Below are 16621 nucleotides of genomic sequence, written 5' to 3'. Positions count from 1 at the left end.
CACCTCCCTACTTCACGTGGTCCGTGGAAGCAAAGCTACTTTAAAAGAAAAAAAGTAAATCCTGAACCTTAAAGGACACTCAAAACTCCCCCTACCGCACCCCATGACTGTTTATTCCAGTTAAACTAATTCATGTGGACTAGAGTGGGGGCCCTGTCAACCCCTTAGAATTTCTGATATACCCGGACTAAGAATCAAAAAGTCCACAATGAATGAATGGGAGATTGTCCAAAGGCAGTTAGCTTCTTCAAACTGCTGAGAGTTGTGTGTTTGGTGTTAGAACAGTTCTTACTTCTTTGGAGGACAAATATTTACATTTTCCTGAGGAGGAAACAAAGGCTCAAGGATAGAACGGCTTGCCCAAAGTCACTCTTTAGTGTTTTTCCTTCACTGACTCGATGCAGATCCTCCAAACCCTCCTTGTACTTTTATGGCCATTAATAATAACCATTGCTACATTCATGGTTGGTATAAGCTATAGATACGTGGGCCAGACAGGCCCCATGATGGTCCCCAAGGATCATCATATCCGGGTGCTCACCCCCTTGACAATTCCACCATGTGACTTCTATGGGCTCAGTGAAAGCTGCATCTGTCTTGGCAGCCCCTGTGACTTTGATGTATGCAGTCTGCGGGGGAGGCCCACAGGGCAGGGAACTGAGGGCAACCTCTGGCCAGTAGCCAACAGCCAGCACAGAACTGAATTTCTACCCCAAAAGCTGTAAGTGAGCTGAAAAGTGGCTCCTTCCCAGTCATCTTGAGATGACCCCTTAGCCCCTGGCTGACACTAGGTTTTCTAAGAGCCCTGTTTCATCCTCCCCATATTACTTGCCCACAGGAACAATGAAGATTTATGAAATGTGAGTTGTTAGAAACTGTTAAAGCTAGGGAGCATTCATTATGCAGCCATATCTACATAAGAGCACAGCTAGAAACTGTGCTAAGGAAACTAAGGGTCAGAGGGATTTAAAAAATCAAGTTATTGTTTCAAGACTGGTATGCACCAGCTGGTATTTGAACTTAGGTCTGTCTGGTTTCTAAACCACTGCTCTGAAGCACTAAGGCCATACCACTACAAAGCTCTTCACGAAGTTGCTCTCTTCCTCTAACTTCAGCTCTGGCCAACAGCATCCCTCAGCTGAGACTTGACTTCTCAAGTACAGCATTCTGTATGACGGTTTGGCACAGTTTTCCCATGCGAGCTCCTCTGTCTGGAATGTCTTCCCCAGTCTCATCTAGCCAACCCTGGCTCATTGTTTGCTACTTGAATCAAAATTTTTCTTCATCCGAAAGTTTTTCTGTAAAGCACAGATTGGGTTTTTGAAAAATATATCTTTTTATTTAAGTAAGGATAGTTATTGATAGTTGAATTTTAGGCATAGAGTATTCTGACACCAATCCCACCATCAGTGTCAACTTCCCTCTGCCAGTGTTCCCATGTTCCTTTCCACCTGCCCCCTGAACTCCCCCAACTTGACAGGCACATTTCAAGTTTGGTGGTTGTAGCTTAGATCTCATGTTTCAGTGTTGTTAAGTCTGTGCTTTGGATATAGAGCTATACAGCTCTCCCACATCACCAGTGTACCCGAGGTTCCTGACCCCTGTTACCTCATTAGTTCTACTTCTCATCTTCTTTCCTCCCCCTTCAACTTGTTTTCTTTGTCCTTATCTCTATACTCAGGTCAAGAGTGATCTAGGCATTTCCCTTTATTACATTACATTTCCTTGTCCAGTTATTCTATATATCACAGATAAGTGAGGTCATCCTGAACCACAGTTTGGGTTTAAAAGTCCCTCCCCTAGGATTACTCCACAGCTTAGAAGCCAGATTCACATACTGGGGCAGTTCAGAGAAGGGATCACCAAGTAAATGGTGCTAGGAGGATCCACTCGGGATGGGAGACGCACCCTGAAAGCAGACTATAGATCGAATATGATGGCGACTTAATACCTCTATTGCAAACCACAACACCCAAAATGAGAGAGAGAGAGAGAGAGAGAGAGAGAGAGCAAAAGGGAATGCCCTGCCACAGAGGCAGGGTTGGGGAAGGGGGAATGGGGTGGGGATGGTGGGAGGGATGCTGGGACCATTGGTGGTGGAAAATGGGCGCTGGTGGAGGGATGTATACTCTTCCATTGCATGACTGAAATGCAAGCGTGTAAGTTTGTAAGTCTGTAACTGTACCTCACGGTGATTCACTAAAAAAAATTAAAATTTGAACCAAGGGGAAAATAAATAAATAAAAGTCCCTCCCCTGATCATGTGTGCTGCGCTTTGCCATAAGGTTATCTTCATAATCCCTGTCCCCCAGCTTGCACTTCACCACACTTCCACACTCCTAAAACACAGGATATTTGTTTTATACAGGCCTATAGCACTACTATCTGGTTTGCTAGAAAAGTCTTTAAAGAAGTATTTGTTAAATGGTTAAAGCTGAACAAGTTGAGGCTAGGAACCATGCATGTCAGTTGGCTCAAATGGAACATTCTTTCCCCCATACCACAGTTCCTGCTAATCTCACCTGAGTTTGTTATCCTCTTAACAGACTACTAGCAACTCACCTACTAAAGTTTTTGCCATTCATTCATTCAATAACCATTTCCTTCAAGTTTGCCATAACAGATCCAAAACTTTGCAAGGAATAAAAGAATACAAGATGTGACCTCTAACTTAAGGCTCTTGATCATGCTGGGAAAACAAAACATATATATGGGGAAAAAAAGCAATGTTGCAATGTAGTGTGTTTTTAAGAGCTGTTTTTCTTTGTTTGTTTAAGGCAGAGAAATTCTTAACTCAAGAGGATGCCACTATTATGAATCTGATACCATCTGACTAGAAAGAAATACTCAGATCCAAAATGACCATACTGGCTCCTTTCTACACAGAGTAGTCAGATTCTTCTTGAAACATGAGGCTCTGGCAGCTGTGCTTGAGCAGACCTTTCTTTGAGTTCTAATTCTAATTTTATTTTTAAAAGACTTTATGGCACCAAGAGAATGGTTTCTTCTTTAAAATGTCACTTTATGTCTGGGGTGGGGGGGGGGAAAGGAAAAACAAAAATCTGTCACAGTTATTTCACTGGGCAGAGTAAATAAAGAAATAGTTCTCTCATAGCCACTATTCCAGTGCAGAATTTCTGTGGCCTGCCAGACTGGCTAAAGAGGCAGAGGCCCTGTTGAGGCTAGAAGTTCTAAAGGTCTTCTGCAGTTCTTAGCCCTCTTACATTGAGTGTTCCCAGAAAACCTGAGCATCTCTTGAAAAATCGGATTGTTTAGGGACAAGATTTTCTACCTCATGGCATGCATAGATTAACATGCCTTGCCAATAGACCACCATAAGACTCTCCCCAGTTGTTTTTCTATGTCTTTATTTTTGGTATAATACCAAGATTTCAGGACTGATGCCACTTCCTGCTATTTTAATCAAGAGAGTGAAAACACATTTCCTCTAGTATGGCAAATATAGAATTGTTATTCCAGAAAAAAACCTCTGGATAGTAATGACTGGTGTGTGTACATTTGCACTGGAGGTGGACTTGGTAGAAAATGTCCTGGTTCTTATTCCACACAGTGATTCTTTGCATAACTTTACAATTCATTAAATTCCTGGGTGGATGTGGTAGCATGTAGAAAAAAATAGAGTTGTGAAAAATAGCATGCTTCCAAAGACTAGTCTTAATTGAAATTGTTAAGCCTAAGAAAAGCTGTGTACTACTCACAGATTCTCAGCAGTGCTTGAGATGTATTTAGAGGCCATTAGAATTTTAACAACCTCAAAATACACCCCAAGCCCTAAGCCTTCACTTAAATTTTTTACTTTAAATCTCATTCCCTGATAAACATTCTTACTGGGATGACACCTCAAACTCATGTTTAAGATAACTGGAGACAAGAATCAGAATTTCTGAGTTTTTAATTTTACTGAATGGCCACAATATTTACTTCCTCCTTTTAAACATTGACTTGTTTCAGGTCACCATCATTGTGGCAGAGATTACATGTTGGTGGCCCTATACTTACTCCCAATTTCCTTCTCCCTTGTACAATTTTACTGGAAATTAAGGTGATTGCTTTATCGGTTTCTCTTGCAATTAGAATTGTATATCTACACTAATTCTACCCAACCACCAGAAGTTTGCTGGAAGTCTGAAGGTTTCTGGAAGGGGCTGGAAGAGTATGTGGAGAAGGTTTGTTAAAGAGAATAATAGCTTCTTTCCCCATTACTGCTACTTTAAGCATGAATGTAATGTTTGAGCTTGGACAACTTGTTATTATATTTTAGGTAACATGATTACAATAGTGTTAAACATATGGAATTGGTGTAAAAAGCTACTGCAAGCACACCACATTTTATGGGCTGTAAAGTAGAAGGCAATTGATCCAGATCAAATATATATATATATATATATATATTAGCACACAAAACTCAAACTGTAACAACATGTTAGTAATCTCTTATACAAGGGCTTAATGGCTCCAAGATAAGACACAAAAATTTTCACACACTTCCCTCAAAGCAAATCTTTTTTGATAATTTTTAGCAGATTATTCATAATAAGCAATGCAAAATAAATTATTTAGGATCTGTCGTGAAGGCAGGCTTGGGTGGTCATGGGAGAATTGAAAATAATGGTGGTGGGAATGTATAAAGGTGATGGGATTGGTTTTAAAATATTGAATGCGATAAATTATTGTAAACAACATTATAAAAATAAAATTTAAAACAAATTTTAAAAAAAGCTACTGCAATCCAATACCAATGTGTTCAAGACCCTCCAGCTCTATTTCTATGACACCTCTAATCTACCTCTCCACCTCCACCCTCTCAATTTCTCCCACTTCTTCTAATCTGAGTTTTAGAACACAAATCCAAGGGTTTGCCATTGTTTGATATTTTCTATTGAAAACCACCTTCTGACAATGAGGGAACAACTATAAAAACAAAAGGATGGTAGAGCAAAAAGAGCAGATTTGTGACTGAGCCCATGAGTAACTCATGACCTCTACATATCTTGTTATGATAAAAACCATAACAGACAGACCCCAAAGACTGTCCCACAAAGCCTTACTCGATCCTAACTGGCAGTTTGATGAATCTTTAATGTGGATCTGAAACACAAATCTGACTCCATGTCTTAGACACTTTAATGGTGAATCTTCCTGACTTTTAGGATTAACTTTAAGCTGTCTGTTAAGATAAGAAAGGTCCTGGTGACTTGATATCTGTCATCTCCTGCCCTCTCATATTTATCCCCTTTTGCAATGCTCAACTGTTTATAGTTCTTCAGCCACACAAGCAGCTTGACCCCAGTGTGCTTCTGTTTATGCTGTTCCTTGTCTGGAATGCCATTCTCATCTCTTCATGACCTCTTATTCCTGTTATTACACAGTTCAGACACAGCATATTTGTGGCCTCTCTGGGTTCCCGCTTCTAAATTTCCCCAGTAGCCTGTGTAATCTGTTAGTGTATATCTGTGGTCTAGACTCAATGTATCATTACTGCGGTATTTGAAGGTATTATTGTTAATAGCATTTATTCTAAAAAGAATGTTACAGACCAGTAATACTCTTCCTCCTTTTGAAACTCCTATTGCAAGCCATACAAATTAAAAGTTAATCATACAATATCAGCATCCATCTTCACCACATGACTTCATGCCTCACCCAGACCCAGGTTTCTCAAAGGTTCTATTCTGTATTTCCATTATGACTCCCATCCCATCCCATCCAACTCAGTATAGAATAAATAATGCCTGGTTGCCTTCTAATGAGTTAAGTGACTGCCTAAGGGTTACCTCAGAGCATGCTGTCTCCACTGGGTAGAGACTGGCTATGTTTTGAAAGGTTGTTATCCTTGGCTTCAGTTTTGCTTCTTTCATAGAATCTTTTTTACCTAGTTGAATCAACTCATTTCTTTTGCAGTGACCTGCTGACCACTGTCACTTCCTCTAAAAGTTAGTACATGAGTCAGAATGGTGTTAATAAAGCTAATAATAATATCTACAACAAGCCTTAACTAAACCTTATTGTGAACCGGTTTTATTTAAACATGATATTTGCATTATATTAATTACCCATTTCACATGTCCTCTGTATAGATAGGTAAAATGAGCTAAGAAAGATTAAGCAACTTGACCAAATAAGACTTAAAATCAGCTTTTAAACCCAGACAGTTTGACTCCAAGAATTATGCTTCTAAAAACTAAAACTATGGGTATCTTTCTCTAGAAGAACAATAATTTTCTCAATAGGAAATCACACACTTAACCTCTAATTATGTAAATATACTGAAGGCAATATTTTCTAATATTCTCTGTCATTTATAAAGTTAGGCCTTTACTTAGCACCACCTTATGCATGCTTAGATAATATTAATATCTAAACTTGGTAGAAATACATGACCCCATATCTTTAAGGAGTTTGTAATCTAGATTTGAAATAATAATAAATTTAATTTATTGAGCATTTATTGTGCAGTAGACATATGCTATTTATAATCCTTACAATAACTTTATAAGAAGAAAATTGAGATTCTGAGAATTTAAGCCACTTACTAAGTATACAACTGCCAGTAGCAGCTGAACTTGATCTGACATTCCTAGGGGCAATATAAAACATGAATAGAGTTGTGCTGCATTCATCTGATAACAGAAACAAGGTTTACAAGCCGTCCAGAATGATTCCCAAACAATCCCAAAATCCTCTGAGCATAAACATGAGGTTAAAACAAAAATAACAAACAAATGATGAAAAGACAAAGACATGAAGGCCCTCAAAATGTCTCTGATTCCACTGACAGATCCCCAAGTATCAGAAAACCCACTCTGGATACCACTCATGTGTCTTCATATTTTGATACTACTACTGAGACGAGCCTGAGTGAAGAACAAGCTCTCAAATTCTAAAGGATGCAAAGTGGGCTATGTCTCTTGGCTTCCTTTTACATTTTAAACCATGGAAATCTAACCTAGTAAGTGTAGTACAGTGAAATGGCTAGTGCATTTCCAGTGTCAAAGGAAAAAGAGGGAAAGGGGCCCTTCTATGCTGATGGCATGGTTTCAGAAACCATAAAGCTAGAACAGACCTCAGAAATAACTGTGTAAGACTGATCCCAGACAGGTGGTGTGCCACAAGCAGAGCACAGGTGTTAGCCGGCAGTCAGAGCCAATATGCAGCAGGTCAGTTTATTTGGGAATTAAATTTTTCAGCTACCTTACATTGCTGAGAGCCTCTGGCACATGACTTTACTCCAAGTCAGATGTTCTACATTTGTGGTTCTTGGCAATGAGGCACATCAGAGTCACCTGGGACATCACTGTAACTCACAAGGACCAATGGAATCAGAACTCCTGGGCCTGGGTTCAAGTATTAGTTTTTAAAACGTTTTCAAGCTAATTTGAAACAGTCTATGTTAAAAATCACCATTTTACAGATACTGTGTGAATAACTTATGCTAGCAAGTTGTAATCCTCAGTTTATACAAATTCTCTGTTCCCTCATCAAAATCAAATTTCTTTTTTTTTTCTTTTTGTGTCACACCCGGCTATGCACAGGGGTCACTCCTGGCTCATGCACTCAGGAATCACCCCCGGTGGTGCTCAGGGGACCATATGGGATGCTGGAAATCGAACCCGGGTCAGCTGCATGCAAGACAAATGCCCTATCCTCTGTGCTGTCGCTCCAGCCCCCAAATCAAATTTCTTAATGAGTATATAGACCACAAAAATGAGATCAAGACAACTTATATTTGTCTTCTTTATAGATTGACGTGTTTCTACAATATGTGATGGAAGTCATTGTTCCACTGACTTAATTCCTTACCTCCTTTTCGGCCTCCCTGCCATTCATTGCTCAAGTACAGGTTCTTGACTTCTAGCTTACCATTTAATAACATACTTATTCAGTGTTTCTCAATATTTTTCTCATTGTAGTCCCTTCCAACTTTGTTTCCTTCCTGTGTCCTGTGTCCTACTGGTTGTCCCCATAGTTTCATGCCATGCCCTCCCATTTACACAATTTTTACCCTTTGAAATATTCTTATTTTCAGCAGGGTCATTTTCATATGACCCCCTCCGCTCCAGCTGAGAAATGCTGCACTAATCTGTCCCTATTTCAGTCTGTTTATGTCAATCTATCAGAATTCAACTGCTATTTAGGAAACTCCCAAATATACGAGTCTGTTTCTTCCTTGATCAAAGGCTTCCCTAGCCCTAACATTCAGGATGACTGGTTTTTGGGGTTTTTTTTTTGGCTTTTTGGTCACACCTGGTGATGTACAGGTGTTACTCCTGGCTCTGCACTCAGGAATTAACTCGTGGTGGTGCTCAGGGAACCATATGGGATGCTGGAGATAAGAACCCAGGTTGGCCGTCCCACTGTGCTATTGCTCCAGCCCCATTTTTTTTTTTTTTAAGAGTCGGCTTCACCTAAACTTCTTGTCCAGGGAACACAGTCTCCATGGCTGCTTAATGCCCCATTCTCTCCCCCTAGGACTTCACATCCTGACATATGGATGGAAAGAGAGCAAGAGGACTACAGGGCTATTGCTAGCTTGCTCTGGGTACTGCTGATAGATGAAAGACTAGAGGTGACCTGTAGCTGAATTACTACTGGAATTGCTGAACCAGGGGACATGAGAATCCCAAGCCTACAAGTCTTCTGCTTCAATTCAGTGGTGCATGAGTTCAAATATCTTGATATACAATGTAACTGGGGACGAACTTCCTTGAGTATCACAGCTACTGTCTCTTGGAAGTGATAGTTTTGTTTCCTTTTTTAAATTTTGTTTTCATAAGGTTGGTATTGATACACTGAATGTAATTAATTAAAACTTGAATAAAAGGAGGGGGAGGGAGCAAGAGGAAACAACAGCAAGGCAAGTTCTACTGGCCAGAGGCTCAGTTTTCCTTAGTCACGTCCATTTTCCAGCTCAGCCTAGAAGTGAGACTGGCCCCAATCAATTAATCGATTACAGTCAACATATCAACACAAATCCCACTACCATTACACCTTCTCACCGCCATTATTTTGAATTTTCCCACCACCGTTCAAGCCTGCCTGCCACAGGCAGATTCTAGATAATTTATTTTCTATTGCTTATTATGAATATCATGAGAGGTTGTGCACTTTCGCGTCCATGCACTCCTGGAATTCTAAATATGTAAATGATTAGGGTCAGAGACATCTCTGTAGAGAGCTAATCTACTTTGGGATTTATTTGTGAGTCTCTGGATCAAGCTTGTTGGCGCTTAAATATTGTGGGGAGGCAGTTTGTGGACGTGACAGCCAGGACCCCAGAGGGGCGAGGAGACTGGAAGGGACAACCGTCTCCGTGGTCATGTGGCGTCTTCAGAGCCTGTTCCCGGGTACCTGTTTTTTTCTTCTGAAAGTTTATGGCCACCAGGGGCTCATCTGGAGTGGGCGGAGAGGGGACACCTGCTCCATCTGAGGCCCTCTGGTGAAATTGGCTCTGCTCGGTGTCCAGAGAGATGTCCGGGGAGCTGCTGTCTTCTGGGATTCACTGCTGCATCTTGGAAGTAATAGTTAAGACTTAATACACTCTTGTTTATGTCTCTTACACATGGGAGCATTAACTCATTTAAGTTGAAAAGATTCCTTTTTCAGTCCTTACTTGAAGTAGCCACAGGAAACAGACTAATAGAACCAAATAAGCAGCAAACTAGATTACTATGATTATTTTCTGACAGGAGGGAAAAGATGTTCTATTACAAAAATAAATACATAAATTAAATAAAATGATTGGGGAGGACTTTGGAGGGGAGGCTACTTTGTGCGGAGAGGGTATTTAGTTTTAACTCTTGAATCTGCTATTATTTGGTCACTGCCTTTAGAGCATCCAGGTCATCATAATCATTGCTTAGAATACAACTTAAAGACATATTTACTCTATAAAAAACCCATTTCAGTCTCTTCTATTTATGAACCCAAATTTGTCAAGCTTGACTCATTAACAAACCATGTGATTGGGGCCAGTCTCACTTGTAGGCTGAGCTGGAAAATGGACGTGACTAAGGAAAACTGAGCCTCTGGCCTCTGGCCTCTGGCCAGCAAAACTTGCAGTGCTGTTGTTTCCTCTTTCTCCCTCCCCCTCCTTTAATTCAAGTTTTAAATTATTATTTTTTTATTTTCCCTCTTCCTTTCCATTGTTGTTGTCGTTGTTCTTGCATGTATCACTAGGGGTCGCACACAGGCTTGATTGTATGCTTGCCAGGGGTCGCACCATCTGTTGACACTTGTAGTATTCTGGGATCACAATAAGCATGGGGCACAGAGCTGTGAATCAATCTTACAGCCCCATATTCCCAGTCTTTGCCCTTCTTTAAGGAAATTAGGGGAATAATATGATTGGAAATAGTGCTTTTATTTTGCCAAGTACTGGCTAATTATTGGAGAGATTATTCTCATGCTGTCCACTTAAGAGTTAATATTTCACATTTTGAAGCCAAAGTAGATACAGGCAGTTTTTTGTTTTTTTGCTTGCTTGTTGTTATGTTGTTTTGGAGGGCTTGGAGGTGGGACACACACAGTGTTCTCCAGGCTTACTCACTGCCCCCGTGGTACTACCTCTCTGGCCCCAGACACAGGCAGTTTGGAGTCCTGAGCTATCAGAGAGAACCTCAAGTACTTCCTTTGCTCAAGATTTTAATAGAAGAAAGAAGTAAAGCTGAAAATTTAGAGATGAGTGATCCTTTCTTGCATCTGACCAATTGATGGGTGGGAAAGACATCTTCAGTGGTGAAAGGGAAGCTACCTAGGGTTCAAGTCCTAATGGACACATCCATGGCCTATGGAGTCCACTCCAAAAACCACAGAGTGTTGGCCTACACCTCACCTGATTTGTGTTTACAAAGAATTTACAAGCTATGGTTCTTAATGTTATGTCTCAATGTTATGTCTCATATAGCAAAAATATTACAGTCTGGGCCTGGAGACATGGTAGAGCACGGAAGGTGCTTGCCTTACAGGCAGGTGACCCAAGATCATTTTCCAGCACCACATATAGTCCTCCAAGCCAAACTCCACTAGGAATAATCCCTGGCAACAGTTGACTATCCCCCACAAAGAATATTAGAGTTAACTTACACATGGTAACTACCATTGCCAATTTCACATGTGTTTTTTTTTTAATTATACCAAGAAAATGTATAGGATAAATCAAGATATGGAGAGAGAATTTACATTTCTTTTTCCTCACCAGACACTCCAGACTGTAGAAAAACTGGGATTTTCTCTGCATTCTGGCACTGGGGATTGGACTCAGAAACTCAGAAACAGTCCTTGTGTTTGAACTCACATCTTTGCACTGAATAACCATATGGACCCTGAGATTTCTATGCCAGAAGTGGCTCCATTACAACTTGCTGGAGATCAAACTGGGTTAGCTATATAGAAAGCAAGTATTTTTTACCTTCTATACTATTTCTCTTCAATGTGTCAATATTTTTTCAAAAATAAAACATTAGAGCTTTTGTTTTTTGTTTGTTTTTGTTTTTTTGCTTTTTGGGTCACACCCGGCGATGCACAGGGGTTACTCCTGGCTCTGCACTCAGGAATTACCCCTGGTGGTGCTCAGGGGACCATATGGGATGCTGGGGATCGAACCTGGGTTGGCCGCGTGCAAGGCAAATGCCCTACCTGTTGTACTATCACTCCAGCCCCCATTAGAGCTTTTGTTTCAATAGCATCTTTCTTTTTAAAAGATTTTTAAAAGTCACCTGCAGTGAAATTCACATTTTTTAATGTATAGTTCCATATGAATGCCTCGAATTGTGTAACCACCACTACATTCAAAATTCAGAACAGTTTCATCAACATAAAATGTTTTGTAGTTTTCTTACTTCCCCTTTTTTATTAAACTCCACCCTTAATTACTGGATGCCACAAATATCTTCTTCAATCCTACATTTGTGTCTCTTCCAGAATGTCACATAAATGGAAGCATATACCTTTTTGAGCTCCAATCTTTCTATCAGCATGCTGTCAAAAGTTCATATCTATTGTCTATTGTTGTGCATATTCATTGTTTCTTTTTGCTGTTGCTGAGATTTCTAAGGGTGTTGCACAGTTTATTCATTCAATAGTTGAAGAAACTTGAGTTTGCTCCAGATGTTGATAAATCAATAGAACAGCCGGAAAGCTGCTCAGGTATTTGTGTAAAAACAAGTTTTTCTCTATTTGTCTTAGGCTTGGCATATGCTAAGCATGTGTTTAATTTTATAAAACTCTACCAAAACTGTCTCCCAGCATGGTTGGAGCATTTACATTCCCACCAACAAAGTCTAGATCAGAGGTTCTCAAACTTACTAGGCTTTTTTTCATTTCAGAAAAAAAATTACTCAGCAAACCTTTGGAAACTGACCTTCTTTAAGTGACAAACAGAAAGTGTCCTCCTATCGCACTCAAAGCTACAAGGGTTTCCCCAGTTGCACACAAAGCTGTATAAACCCCAGAGGGCTGCATTGCCCATTTGGAGAAGGATCTGATTTTTCTACCTTCTCTCCAACATTTGATATTGTCATAACTTTTTACATTACCTTTTATACTAGATGCGTATTAGTAGCTAGTAGAAAATTTAATTTGTACCTCTCTATTAATAATATTAAACATATTTTCTATACTTGAAATTTGTATAAAATTTTAAATGGTCTTTGTCTTATTTTAAATGTAATGCATGTTTATTACTGTCACTGTCACTGCCATCCCGTTGCTCATTGATTTATTCGAGCGGGCACCAGTAAAGTCTCTCATTGTGAGACTAATTGTTACTGTGGCGTATCGGATATTTATTACAAATATTCAAAAGTTATAAATATATAATATGTTAGATACAATTTTTATTTGATAATTTTACTCTCTATTGCTTCTGCTGTTATGTAGTTTATTTTGCTCCATATCTTTCTTATGCATGAAAATATAACTATTATTTACAGTATCACATTTAGTACATACTATTCAAAAACTTTCTCTGATCATTTAAAAATAATATTGAATAATCTTTCATATGATGTATTCAATTTTATGATGTTCAATTGTCATTTTCTAATAAAACACAAATTTTCTATTTTTTAGGTCAAAAAGTAAAGTATAAGCAATTTCTTTCTTTCGAATTTCATTTTTCTTCCATTTTCTCTCTCTCTCTTTTTTTCCACTTCAATACCATGGATTGAATCCAAGATCTCACACATGCAAGCAAGTGCTATACCACTGAAACACATGTCTGGTCCTTGAACAATTAACACTTTTTCGTTTTGTACTTTGGACCTCACCCAGTGGTGTTCAGAGGTCACTCCCGGCTCACTATGTGGGTCACTCCAGATGGTACTCAGGGGACCATGCAGCGCCAGAAAGTGAACCTGGGGTTCCTGCATACAAAGTATGTGCTCAGCTAGTTGTGCTCATACCCCTTCACCATCATCACTGGCAATTTCTTTTTGTTACTGTTGTTGCAGTGTGAAGGATGGAATTCAGATCTCACGCATGCAAATCATAAACATTTCTGCTATGTTTCAATGTAATAGTAGTTGTATCTATAATGCATTCTAGTAAGATTAAAGTTGTAAACTTTAAGTCAACTTTTATGTAAACTGTGTAAACTTTTATGTAAACTTTACATTAACTTTTTTTATGAAGTCAAACATTAAACATTTCCCAGCTTTGAATTAAGAATTATGTCGCAGCAATGAGAATTATTTTAGACAGATATGAATATTTAGATTACATAGAAATATGAAGCAAGGTCCAGTTTCTTTTACATTTCTGTCTTAAGAAACTTGGTATATTGGGGCTGGAGCAATAACACAGTGGGTAGGGCATTTGCTTTGTACATGGCTGACCCGGGTTTGATTCCCAGCAACCCATATGGTCCCCTGAGAACTGCCAGGAGTAATTCCTGAGTGCAGAGCCAGGAGCAACCCCTGTGCATCACTGGGTGTGACCCAAAAAGCCAAAAAAAAAAAAAAGGACACTTGGTATATAGATAAATGCTTTAGAATAAGGAAGGGAAAGACTACAAATAAATTAACTACACAGCACTATTTGCCAGTCTTTTTCATAATATTTATTTTCATAATAAACTAAGTCTGGTAGGGACTTTTAATTTTATCATTTAAAAGCAATTCGACTTTTAATTTTCTCACGGGGGGGGCGGTAAATTAACACCATATCCCTATATTGATAATGTCATAGATCAGCATTCTTCAACCACCAGTCCACAGAGTGGTGCTGGTGCGAAAGTATAGAAATGTTGGAGAACACTGTCATCGAGAATAAAAATGCTGTCAAAAGAATGTAAAAAAAATGATTTTTTGTGACTTAACCTTAGTCACTCCCACCCCACATGCTCAATTAAATTTTGGGTAAATAAAGAGCAATATTGATACTACGGCCATCCTCAGGGCCACTCTCCACACATTTTTTTTTATGTTGTGAAGATATTTTCCTATTTTTTTTTAATTTTTAAAATTTTATTGAATCACCGTGAGATAGTTACAAGCTTTCATGTTTGGGTTACAATCTCACAATGATCAAACACCCATCCCTCCACCAGTGCACATTCCCCAACACCAATATCCCGGGTATACCCCCGTTTTCCCACCCTCCCCCTGCCTCTAAGGCAGACAATATTCCCCATACTCTCTCTCTCTACTTTTGGGCATTATAGCTTGCAACACAGACACTGAGAGTTCATCATGTTTGGTCCATTATCTACTTTTGGCACATATCTCCCATCCCAACTGCTTCCTCTAGCCACCATTTTCTTAGTGATCCCTTCTCTATTCCAGCTGCCTTCTCCCCTCCACTCATGAAGCAGTCTTTCAGCTATGGGGCAATGCCCCTGGCGCTTGAATCTACAGTCCTTGGGTGTCAGCCTCATGTGATGCTACCCTACACTCCACAAATGAGTGCAGTCCCTCTATGTCTGTCCCTCTCTTTCTGACTCATTTCACTTAGCATGATACTCTCCATGTTTATCCATTTATAAGCAAATTTCATGACTTCATCTCTCCTAACAGCTGCATAGTATTCCATTGTGTAGATGTACCAAAGTTTCTTTAACCAGTCATCTGTTTTAGGGCACTCGGGTTGTTTCCATATTTTGGCTGTTGTGAACAGTGCTGCAATGAATATATAGGTACAAATATCATTTCTACTGTTCTCTTTTGCATCCTTGGGATATATTCCCAGAAGTGGTATTGCAGGGTCATATGGAAGCTCAATTTCTAGTTTTTGAAGGACTATCCATATTGTTTTCCAGAAAGGCTGAAGAGTCGGCATTCCCAACAACAGTGAAGGAGCATCCCTTTTCCCCCACATCTATGCAAGCACTGGTTGCACTTAATCTTTGACAAAGGAGCAAGCAATGCAAAGTGGAACAAGGAAAGACTCTTCAACAAGTGGTGCTGGGAAAACTGGATAGCTACCTGCAAAAAAAAAAAAGAACTCTGACCTCTGTCTAATGCCAGTCTGACCTCTGTCTAATGCCAGGCACAAAAGTCAAATCAAAGTGGATTAAAGACCTCAATATCAGACATGAATCTATAAGGTTCATAGAAGAAAATGTAGGCAGAACTCTCCATGACATTGAAGCTAAAAGCATCTTTAATGTCGAAACAGCACTGACCATGCAAGTGGAAGCAAACATAAAGTAATGGGACTACATCAAACTAAGAAGCTTCTGCACTTCAAAAGAAACAGTGACCAAAATACAGAAAGAGCCCACAGAATGGGAAACAATATTTACCCAATACCCATCTGATAAGGGATTAATATCCAGGATATATAAGATACTTGTAGAATTGTATAAGAAAAAACCTCCAACCCTATCAAAAAATGGGAAGAAGAAATGAACAGAAGTTTCCTCAAAAAAGAAATATAAATGGCGCAAAGGCACATGAAAAAATGCTCCACATCACTAGTCATCAGGGAGATGCAAATCAAAACAACAATGAGGTATCATCTCACACCACAGAGACTGGCACACATTCAAAAGAACAAAAGCAGCCACTCTCCACACTTTCGGACAAGCCTCAGGCATTGGGGAGCCAGCAGAGGAATCCAGGTATGCAGGACCCGGGCTGAGATCTCCAAAGCTGGCTGCTCGGATGGGGACTAGGCCTCTTCCACCCAGATCCCCCATTTTCCAGTAGCTAGGCAGTCACACCCAGAGACTGCCCCCCTGGCACAATGTATCTAATAGCCTAGTTCTCCAGTTCTCCCTCTCGGAGAACCTGACAAGCTACCAGGAGTCTATTTTCCACTTGGGAGATCCTGTCAAGCTCCTCATGGCATATTCATTTCCCAAATACAGTAACAGATATATACATACTTCTTGGAGAGCCCAGCAAGCTACCAAGTGTATCTCGCCTGTACGGTAGAGCCTGGCATATTGAATACCCATGGTGTATTCAATATGCCAAAAACAGTAACAATAGGTCTCATTCCTCTGACCCTGAAAAAGCCTCCAATCGTTGGGAAAGACAAGTAAGGAGAGGCTACTAAGATCTCAGGGCTGAGAGTAATAGAGACGTTACTGGTGCCCAATCGAGTAAATCAATGAACAAAGTGATGACAGTGACAGTGATTGATACTACAGTAGTTCTGA

This window comes from Sorex araneus, chromosome 3, assembly GCF_027595985.1.
Source record: "Sorex araneus isolate mSorAra2 chromosome 3, mSorAra2.pri, whole genome shotgun sequence".
Taxonomy (NCBI): domain Eukaryota; kingdom Metazoa; phylum Chordata; class Mammalia; order Eulipotyphla; family Soricidae; genus Sorex; species Sorex araneus.
Note: the sequence above shows the minus strand (reverse complement) of the source record.